This window comes from Brassica napus, chromosome C3 (assembly GCF_020379485.1).
Source record: "Brassica napus cultivar Da-Ae chromosome C3, Da-Ae, whole genome shotgun sequence".
NCBI lineage: Eukaryota > Viridiplantae > Streptophyta > Magnoliopsida > Brassicales > Brassicaceae > Brassica > Brassica napus.
Genome location: NC_063446.1, coordinates 65,549,459 through 65,560,949, shown reverse-complemented (window position 1 = coordinate 65,560,949; position 11,491 = coordinate 65,549,459). Strand labels below are relative to the sequence as shown.

At 35.4% G+C, this 11,491-nt stretch overlaps 1 long non-coding RNA gene across 1 annotated transcript; it reads right to left on the bottom strand.

The window, feature by feature from the left end:
- Positions 1 to 1,181: 1,181 nt before the first annotated feature.
- Positions 1,182 to 2,918, bottom strand: LOC125583883. The gene is made up of 2 exons (XR_007320914.1): positions 2,326 to 2,918; positions 1,182 to 2,238 (listed from the first exon to the last, which is right to left on the bottom strand). It is a non-coding gene; the product is annotated as an uncharacterized LOC125583883 (long non-coding RNA).
- Between the last annotated feature and the right edge of the window lie 8,573 nt (positions 2,919 to 11,491).

Sequence of the window (11,491 nt, the reverse complement as noted above, 5' to 3'; positions counted from 1 at the left end):
TAATATACAATACTCTCTACAATTCTTTCCAAATTTAACAAATTTTGCTATTTTTAAAATCAATAAACTTTATATAAATCTTACTTAAATTTTAAATTTCAGGATTGCTGAAATTTCATACAATATTTTTTAGTGTGCTAATTGAGCTATTTTCCACAAATGCTATTAACAGTTCGTGTCTTCAAACCATAAACCTAGTTTCGGACCCAAACGTTGATGATAGATGCAAACTTGTTAACCATCTCTCGAGAAAAGAGGCAATTTGATAACAAGCACTCACCTCTTTCCCCACCAACACAGTTTTAATTTTCATCATTCAAATTATTATTAACGTTGGAGATTTCGCATAACAAACTGCCAACATAGTTCTATTTTTTAGGTTTTTTTTTTCTAAGAATGTAAATATCATTTGAAGAAACTAAACAAACCCTTCAAAAAAAGACAAAGAAAAAAACAAACCCTCCAGCAATATAAAGAAGATATTAAATATATTTTTGTACAATATTATTTTATTTTAATTTTATTTAGTAATATAGTTTAGTTCCATTTTGCAACTTGCTATCACTACCACCGGACATCTCATACTTTTTATTTATTATGATTATTATGTAAGGTACTATTTATTATACTTTTGTCATCTATTAGATTAAATAAAGATTTGCATCAGTTCTTACACAAAACAGGCAAAGATCTGACCTCTTTCCAGAGCCACAAGCTGGCGTGATATAGATTACCACCCAGAAATAAACGATGGAACTAAAACTGACTATACAAACTCAAGAAAACAAAGGAATGAAAAGGAGGCTAAGAACATAATGAAAATTAAACATAAACTTCAAGAACAATGAAGCTAATCGAAACACGAAGCAGGATTGAGTGAAAAAGCGAAACATGCCTAAATTATTAAAATTGAGCTGAAATTTCACAACACCATTCCCTTAGGAACCATACGAGCAACCAACACATTTACCAATTCTTTAACAAAAGAAGCCACCAAAGAACAAACCTTCAACCCAAACAGCTAACGGTGAGACACATACACGTTTGGCAAACCCGATTTTACCAAAATATTATTATACTTTCAGTTGGTAAAATCATGTATGCGGGATATATAGCGAAAATAACTAATATGTGGAACCTAATAATAAAATCAGTTAACACTAATGTTAAACTAATATCAATTGAAATGACGAAGTTAGAGTTTTTTTTTCTTATTTTCCTAAATAATAGATATTCATTAATGAAAATGATACTACATACTGTTTCTTTTCTTGTTTAAGTACCAAAAAGATGAAAAATACTTAAAAGAACTAAATCATTAGGATTTACATTGTAAACAATTAAATCCTACACTTTCTCATTAACAACCGCAAAACATATAGAAAACCGACAACACAATTTTTCACGAACCCTACCCTCACGAAGATGCTTTTAGTTACGAACCATGGCCTCCTGACGACACTCTGAGCACGGAGATTCTCAGCACGAACCCAAAAGAGACTGAGAACATTAATCCTTAGCAAGAACTCAGCAGAAACCAACAAAGCATCATGAAGCAAACCCAATGAATTCCTAGAGCAGTGCACACCTTTATCCGTGCTAGAGCCCGCCCGACACAAAGCTAAAAGACACTAGAAAGCAGGCTGACGAATCAACAGCAACACATCACTAATGCAGCTCTGTCAAGCACAAGGTCGATCAAAACGCAGCCACCGGGGGAGTCAAGTGACACAATCTAGTGATGGAATACTGGGTTTCACACAGGGATCCACCAAGACACAAACAAACCATAGAACAATTGGAAAGTCGAAGCCTCGCTGTGTGCCCATTATGAGAGCCAGAATCAAGACTGACCCAACAATATTCTAGGCAAGACGAAGGCAAACCGCAAGCTAAGGCAAAGAGAGATTAAACCCAAACTTAACCAATCACGATATCAATTCATAGGGAGAGCAGAGGAAGTGCAGCGTGACCGGAGAAGGTAAAGACAAAGCAGATGGAACGCAGAAGCAGCCACAGACATAGACGACTTTATGACACCGCCGAGCACCAGAGATGCACACGCCATTTCCAAGACAAGAAGACCGACACCTGTCGACCATTCAGACCTTGAGGCGCGCTGACGCGGCAAGACCAATGCCGAAAATCTTTGAGAGATGACATAATGAAGCTCTTCCGACGATGCACCAAGCGGAGGAGTATCTCAAACGCCACCGCTCGACCTCGCCGGAGCCACAACTAACGGGATAAATCAAAATTAGGATATAATATTGAAAACTGAAGTATAAATGACCTCAAACCCTAAGAACCGGCTGGCTGATTTACATTACAAGAGAAAGCCACGCCGGAATGCCAAAAGCAAGAGACCCTTGCTAGCAGTGGGCCCCATGAGCATGACATCGGGGAAGTAAGGTCGTGAGAGATCCAGAGCATAAGGCAGAGTGGACAAGAGGAGGAAGAGAGAAATAGAGAGCAAAAGAAAAAAGAGGAAATGGAGAAGATAGACGTTTTTAATGTCAGCGCACCGAACGCATGCGCGCACCGAACGCTGGAGCAAAAGAAAATATGTATGCAACTTTCGTTTATGAGAGAAAAAAACAGTTAAAGAGAGAAAAAAATATGTTCCGAATTCTTTTTATAAGCTCGAGAATATGTTAGACGTTATAAGTAATTAAATGGAATTATATACAATAAAATTTCATGCATACTGAAAACAGAGCTAAATATTAAAAAAGTTCAAAAATAATAAGAACACTAGGTGATAATCTGCGCATTGCTTGCGCGGAGTAAAATACCTAAAATAGTTACATATTTGCAATTTAAAATTAATTATATATTTGCAATTTTTGTTTTTTTCTCTATGTATAAGAATATGTTTAAAATTTAGTAAAGCATAGCAAGGACACAAATTATTAAATAATATTTCTTGTTGTTTTTATTTTAGTAATTTGATGGTGGTAGTTGTTTAAAAAACCAAGTTTGATTTTTTGTTTACTTCATCATAATTGATTTATGTTTATAAAAACGTAATATAATTTTACATTCAATTTTATTCAATCCATTTGTAGATTCTTAAAATATATGTTATGCCCAAAAAGAATTCAAATGGGCTGAACTAAGAACATAACCTGCTCTTTCAGATCTTCAATAAAGAGAATCAAAATCATCCTATGTTGACAAATCGAAGAAAAAAAGGAGAATAGGTTATGCAACTAAATTTTGCTCAAGCTATTATACAAATATGTAAAATTTGCATGTATACCCTCCGTTTTCATCTTCTTTTTCGGTCTTCATTTTTATATAAAAAAAAAATCATCTTTTAAATATATTTAATGACCAAACATCAAAGAAAAAAGTTTCATATTTATTTATTTCCATATTCAAACTTGATGAAATATAGAAAAGTATTGAGTGGTTTATTTAATGTCACTCTTTAAATAATTTTAGTAAAATCGTTCCAATTAAAAATGAAAAACTAAAAGAGCCCTCAACTTGATACGTAAATAGCTTCTTAAAGTTGTCATGTAACCAATGCTCAAGGATTAATATATCGGGGATTTATACCTTTTTTGTAACTGAAGAACATGTATACTTGTGTGGAGTGTGGACAACTTCGAATTCAGCTATTCTGTACTATTTCCACGTCATTGATTAATCAGAGTTCAGTATAATCAGAAGAAATAATGGTGTATTGTAAAAAAAACAAAATTAATGATCTATCTAGTTATAAAAGGGACAATAATGTATTATATTATGATTTGAGCGTTCACGTGATTCATGCAACAAGGACTGCGATCAACTGTATATTACTGATTAAAGTCTACAGATGTTCTGCATGAATTAAATAAATGAATTAACTAAACTAGCTACGAGAATCCAAACACGATTTCTAAACTACTCAAAGAAACGAATTAACTATCTACTACATTAAGTAGTTAACAAAATTAATTACTATGAATTTGAATAAATTTGTAATAGTATATCATGCAAAATTACTATTCATCTTCTTACTGTTCATTTGCTAAATGTGGTTTGTTCACCAGAAAATCAAAAAGTGGTAAGACTTCGATCAAGCATTTTATGCCTGCGTGGTACCTAGCATTTTGAACAGTAGTATTAGATTTTAACTAGTCTACTTAATATTCTAGTTCCTTTCTGTCAGTTAGAACTACCTATACGTTACAATACGTATGAGTTGTCACCTAGTTGTTTTATATTGAGTGTGATTGGTAAAAAAAAAAGCTAAATAGGAGTAAATGAGAGGGAGAAAATAAAGGGAAAAGAAAAGTTGAAATTGTTACGAAAGTCAGACATTCCAACGCCGAAAATGTTGAAATAATTAAAGATGTGGGTTCCACTATCATTATTTACATAGTAATTTTTCTTCTATAAATACGGAGTTTTCGATCATTTGTAAAAACACGATTACATCCTCTCCTCTCCTTTAATAACACATCATCTCTTCTTATCAGTGTTATCTTCTTCGTACGGGTATAAAATTTTGCCCTTATTTAAATTCCTGCGATATAATAAAATTTCAGTTCTTTTATAACACGTTATCAGCACGATCGTTCTGCAATTCGGTAAAATTTATTGTATCATATATACCCTGCTATAATGGTCGGTATACCGCCTGTACTATTATTTATATTATGTTATAATGGTCGGAATACCGCCTATATTATTTATTAATATTTTAATTAATTTATTGGTCGGCCGAGCCGCCTTATATTCTATTTATTGTTAATTGGTCGGCCGAGCCGCCTTATATTCTATTTATTGTTAACTGGACGGCCGAGCCGCCTTTATTTTCTGTTTGTTGTTAACTGGTCGGCTGAGCCGCCTTATATTTTGTTTATTGCTAATTGGTCGGCCGAGCCGCCGTATAATTCATTTATTACTCTGCATTGACCGGCTGAGCCGTCGCATGATTTGTTGCCATAATTTTTACCTTTACTAATTTTTATGAAATTTTATAGATTTGATTGACCGTTTAATACAATATTTTCGGATTAATTTTTGGTGCACTCGATTTAACCCCAACGGTCACAAATAAATTTTTTCAAAAATTTCCCCTTTCTCCAACGGTCATGAACAGTAATTTTCATCTATAAATACAACTCATTTTCACTCCATTTCATCATCCAAAACATTTCATCTTCTCTCAAAAAGTTTCAAATCGCTCTCCTCCGATTTTTCATTTCAAGAAAGATGATTCGCGCACTTTTGTTTTTATGTGCCATTTTTATTTGTGTTTCTATTTATGGTTTATTCGTTGGAGAATTTACTCCGAGTGAATTTAAGATGAATATCGGCTTAATTTTCTTTACATCACTTCTTCTTGTAATTGCTTGCATGATTAATGTAAACGGTTTTTAAATTATGAAGTTCTAATAAAATTATTATTTTGTGTTTTAGAAATACAAATGGCAAACATCGAGAAACTCCAGTTCCCGGCTCTGAAAGTAACCGGCGAAAATTATGTCAGATGGGTCACAAATGTGAAACCTTATCTTATAATAAAAAAGATAACCGAAGCGATAGAAGTCGGTAACAAATCGCCACCCGAGCATATAGCCGAAGCGATTATCTTCCTGAAGAAGCATTTAGATGAGAATCTAACTCACGACTATGGAGACGTTGAGGACCCAGCCGTACTATGGCAAGCCTTGAAAGATAGGTTCGATAATCAAAAGGAAATCAATCTCCCTCACGCTCTTGAAGAGTGGAAAACCCTGAGGTTTCAGGATTTCCAAAGGGTTAGAGATTACAATTCCACTATCTTGAGGATAGTTGCACAATTAAAATATTGTGGTAATCCTGTCACCGAAGCAGAAATGCTTGACAAGACATATAATACTTTCCACAAAGAACACAACGTCTTATCCCGAATTTACAGAAAATGTGGGTACACCAAATTTTCTGAATTGATGGTAAAACTCATGTTGGCTGAAAAGAACGATGAGTTACTAATCAAAAACCATAATTCCCGACCTACGGGAGCCAAGGCATTTCCCGAAGTGAATGCTACGGCGGTAGAATATTCAGGAAGGAGAAACCAGACCAACCGAGGTCGTGGTCGGCGTTTCAACAACAAACGTGGAAAGCCTTACTATCCTAAAAGTATTAGATCTAACAAATGGGTTAGATCTGAACAATCTCCTAAAGGCAAAGAAATCGAAGAAGATACCACAAAGAAAATTGAGACTGTATGTTACAGATGTGGATGTAAAGGACATTGGTCCCGTACCTGTCGTACTCCCCCACATTTGTGCAAGTTGTATCAAGAGTCCATAAAAGGAAAGGCTAAAGAGGTGAACCTCACGGAAAATGTTGAAGGGACTTCATACCTTGAATCCTCCGACTTCGCTAATGAGCTAGACTAGATTACTCCTGAAGAGAATCGAAACGCCTATGATAAGAGTATTGAATAGTTTTCAGTATTACCATGTATAATTATTATATTTCATGTTTTAAACAAATAATGATGTTTTTAACATCATCTTATTGTATAATTATTATGTGTTTCTTTATATGAATGAATTTTATGTTTTTCTTTTATTAATATTTATGACAATTTCAGAAATGGATCAGAATGCTAATGAAGCAAAATCCAAGAAACGGATTCGTGAAATATGCATACCAGATAGTGGAACAACGCACACTATTCTGAGATAAAAGAGATATTTCTCTGATATAAAACCAACAAGAATTGTCGTCAATACAATATCAGGTCCTGCAGACGTGATTGAAGGAACTGGTAAAGCAAACTTTACTTTACCGAATGGAACAAAATTTTCCATAAATAATGCTCTATATTCTCCAAGTTCTAAAAGGAATTTGTTGAGTTTTAAAGACATATATCTTCACGGATATGATACTCAGTCTGCAACTGAGGATGGAAAGAAATACATGTATGTAACTTCTGAGAAATGTGGCCGAAAACACATATTGGAAAAGTTTCCAGAGCTTCCTTCCGGGTTACATCATACTTATATCGATGAAATCGAATCAAATCTTGTAGTAGAACGGAACCCAGAAGAGTTCACGTTATGGCATGATCGCCTTGGCCACCCAGGAACTACAATGATGCGTAAAATCATAGAAAGTTCACATGGTCATCCACTGAAAATCCAGGAGATTTCTCAAGGGAATAAAATGACATGTGTTGCATGTTCTCTAGGAAAATTGATCGTAAGGCCATCGCCAACCAAAATCGATAAAGAATCACCAAAGTTCCTTGAAAGAATTCAAGGCGATATATGTGGACCTATACACCCACCTTGTGGACCATTCCACTATTTTATGGTATTAATTGACGCATCCAGTAGATGGTCACACGTTTGTCTATTATCATCTCGAAATGTGGCATTTGCGAGATTTCTAACTCAGATAATCAAACTGCGAGCACAGTTTCCTGATTATACTATTAAAAGAGTTAGACTAGACAACGCTGGTGAATTCACATCCCAAGCATTCAATGACTATTGTATGGTAATGGGAATTGAAGTTGAACATTCGGTTGCTCATGTTCATACGCAAAATGGTTTGGCTGAATCTTTAATTAAGCGTCTGCAATTGATTGCAAGACCATTGATCATGAGATCAAAACTTCCAACCTCTGTATGGGGACATGCCATTTTGCATGCAGAAGCACTCATTCGGATCAGACCGAGTGCATACCATAAGTATTCCCCACTACAGCTAGCGTTTGGTCGAGAACCAAACATTTCCCACTTTAGAATCTTTGGTTGTGCGGTATATGTGCCTGTAGCACCACCACAACATACAAAGATGGGACCACAAAGAAGATTGGAAATATATGTTGGTTTTGATTCCCCATCAATTATAAGATACCTAGAACCACAGACTGGTGACGTCTTTACAGCACGTTTTGCTGATTGTCATTTTGACGAAAATGTATTCCCAGTTCTAGGGGGAGAAAACAAAAATGTTGGAAGTGATATAAAATGGAGTGTACCATCATTGTTATATCTTGATCCTCCTACTAAAGAGTCAGAACTAGAAGTTCGACGAATTATGCATTTACAGAGTATAGCTAATCAGCTACCTGATGCATTTGTAGATACCAAGACGGTAACTAAATCTCATATACCAGCTGCAAATGCTCCTGCTCGTATCAAAATGCCAAATGAACAAGAAAAGGAGGATGACACACGAGAGCCAAAAACACGCCTGAAGCGTGGTAGACCTGTTGGTTCTAAGGATAAGAATCCTAGGAAACAGAAGAAAGCTGAAATATATGATGCACCCAAAATAGCAGAAAATATTTTGGAAGAAATAAATGATAAGGATTCTGATGAATCAGAGCATCATGAATCAGAGCATCATGAATCGAAAGATAATCATGAGATTTCTATTAATTACATCCATAATAAAAGGATATGGAATAGAAATGAACAAAATGACCTTGATGATGCTTTCTCATATATTGTGTCAAGTGAAATAAATGAAGAAATCGATGATCCAGAACCAAAATCTGTCTATGAATGTCAAAAGAGACATGATTGGGAACAATGAAAAAATGCAATACAAGCTGAACTTGATTCGCTTAATAAACGAAAAGTATTTGGATCTATTGTGCTCACACCTGCAGATGTGAGACCAGTTGGGTACAAATGGGTTTTCGTTCGAAAGCGAAATGAGAAAAATGAGATTACGAGATACAAAGCTCGTCTAGTGGCTCAAGGTTTTTCTCAAAGACCTGGAATCGATTATGAAGAAACGTATTCTCCAGTTATGGATGCAATCACGTTTAGATTCCTGATGAGTCTAGCAGCTGATAAAAATCTAGAAATGCGTCTCATGGATGTTGTTACAGCTTATCTATATGGATCATTAGATACTAATATCTACATGAAAGTTCCTGATGGATTTAAAATGCCAGAAGCATTAAGTTCCAAACCTAAAGAGTTATGTGCAATAAAATTGCAAAGATCATTATATGGGTTAAAGCAATCTGGACGTATGTGGTATAATCGTCTCAGTGATCATTTAACAAAAGAAGGATATGTGAATGATCCTATATGCCCATGTGTTTTCATCAAGAAAACAATATCCGGATTTGTAATAATCGCGGTATATGTTGATGATCTTAACATTATCGGAACTCAAAAGGAAATACAAAAGGCATCAGACTATCTCAAGGGAGAATTTGAGATGAAAGATCTTGGACAGACACAGTATTGTCTTGGCCTACAAATAGAACATTCACAAAATGGTATATTTGTGCATCAATCCACATACACTAAAAGAGTGTTGAAACGATTTAACATGGATAAATCAACTCCTCTTAGCACCCCGATGGTCGTTAGGTCACTTAATATTGAAAGTGATCCATTTCGACCACCTGAGAAAAAAGAAGAGATACTTGGTCCGGAAGTACCATATCTAAGTGCAATAGGAGCGTTGATGTACCTTGCAAATTGTACACGGCCTGATATATCATTCGCTGTTAATCTTCTAGCAAGATTTAGCTCATCTCCAACACGAAGACATTGGAATGGAATTAAACATGTCTTTCGTTACCTACAAGGGACTATTGATTTAGGCTTATTTTACCCTAAAGATTCAAATGGTCAAATGGTTGGTTTTGCAGATGCAGGATATCTTTCAGATCCACATAAAGCCCGATCGCAAACAGGATACGTTTTTACGATCGGAAGCACTGCTATATCTTGACGTTCCCAGAAACAAACGCTCGTGGCTACTTCTTCAAATCATGCTGAGATCATTGCACTCCATGAAGCAAGTAGAGAAGGTATGAATCAGTAGAAGACAAGATAAAATCTTCTCAAGGATCAAGAAAGAATAAAAAGCACAAGTGTAGCCGTTGTGGAACCGAAGGACACAAGAAAGGAACATGCGATTTACCCATCTAGTTTATTATGTGTGTTCATCTGTCTCTGTTTTTGTTTCTTATTGCTCTTGAAACAATTTGATCTTCTGTTTAAGAACCTATTTGACAATTTGGTAGTTGTTAAACTCTTGAGACAAATCGATTTATGCTAGTAAGAACCAAAGTATTTGCAAAATAATTAGTTTCAGTAGATGATGATCACCAAGAAATAACAAGAAATATGGTCTTAACTTCTTTGAAAAAAAAGAACAACAAATTGAGGAAGCACATAAAAGTAGTTGGGCGTGAACTTACTGCCTTTGTTGAACATCTTGCATAGGTATGGTACATGAAGACCATCACCAAACAACACACAAACAAAGCTTTTATGCTCCTTAGTTCCCTAATGCATTCTGAGGTCTTCCCTTTGCAATGTGCGATTGCATCTTCCATCTCTTCAATTCTACTCTCATAGCGTTTCATTATGGCCTCACCAGCTCTCACTGATTTCTGAAACTCAGAATTGTCAACGAGCAACATGTCAAACAGGTCCTGGAAGTCTTCAATTTCCTCAACAACTGACTTGTCAGTCCATTTGAACAAGTGGATTTTGTCTTTCATCAGTAACATCCAATACACAGTAAGATTGACAAATTCTACACTCATCGGACAACAATGAGACAGTTATATGATTAAACGACTAACCTTCTGAGATCCTAAAGGACAACAATGAAATAATCTTCCCAGATTTTTAATTGTTTTTGAAGTGAAACAAGACACTGCCTCACCGCAATCGCATTTTGTGGGAATTCCCCGTTGTTTGGCGAGATGATCTCTTTGAAGTTGATGAAGAATTTACTGAAGACAGGAGGGAGTCGATCTCCAAATTTTCGCCGCTGCAAATCTCTCTGTCGAGGAAGAATGAGGAAGAAAATGGGATTAGGTCAAAAAAATAACCAAAACTACGTCGTTTCAGACTCCCATAACGCGTACTCTAGCTAAGGCAGAGAAGAAAAAAATCACTAAATTTATCGATTAGACCACAAGAAATTTGTCTTTGAACCCTCTAAATTAGTGTTAAAACATCTTGCAAACATAGTGGATGGACGTACATAGCTAGTGACCAATGTACATAAATAATGAATAAATAGATGTCATGTGTATTTGGGGCGTTGGATTAATTTGTACTTTGGTTATAGTTAAGGGTTTGGTTAGGGTATGTCTACGGTTATGGTTTTAGGGTTTGTTTAGGGTTTAGGGTTTCACTATGAATTAAGGATTTAGGGTTTGTTTAGGGTTTGATTAAGAATCATTATTGTATTTTCAATAGGATTGGGTCCTCAGGTTTTATGATCTTGTAGCACACAATTCTTTGTAGAAAATCAAACCCAAAGCAAAAATTGTTTCATAATTCATACAAAATCAAATCTAGAGTCGTTTCTTAATTCAAATCAAATACCAAAGCCATAGTTGTTTTATAATTCTAACAAACCAAACTACTAAGGACACAGTTAATCAATCATCCTCGAGGTCAAAGACCTCAGACCTCTCCCATGGTGAAGGCACATATCGTGTCATAACCTCAGTGAAGATGGGGTCGTGTGCAGCCTCCCATAAGTCCACTCCAATCTT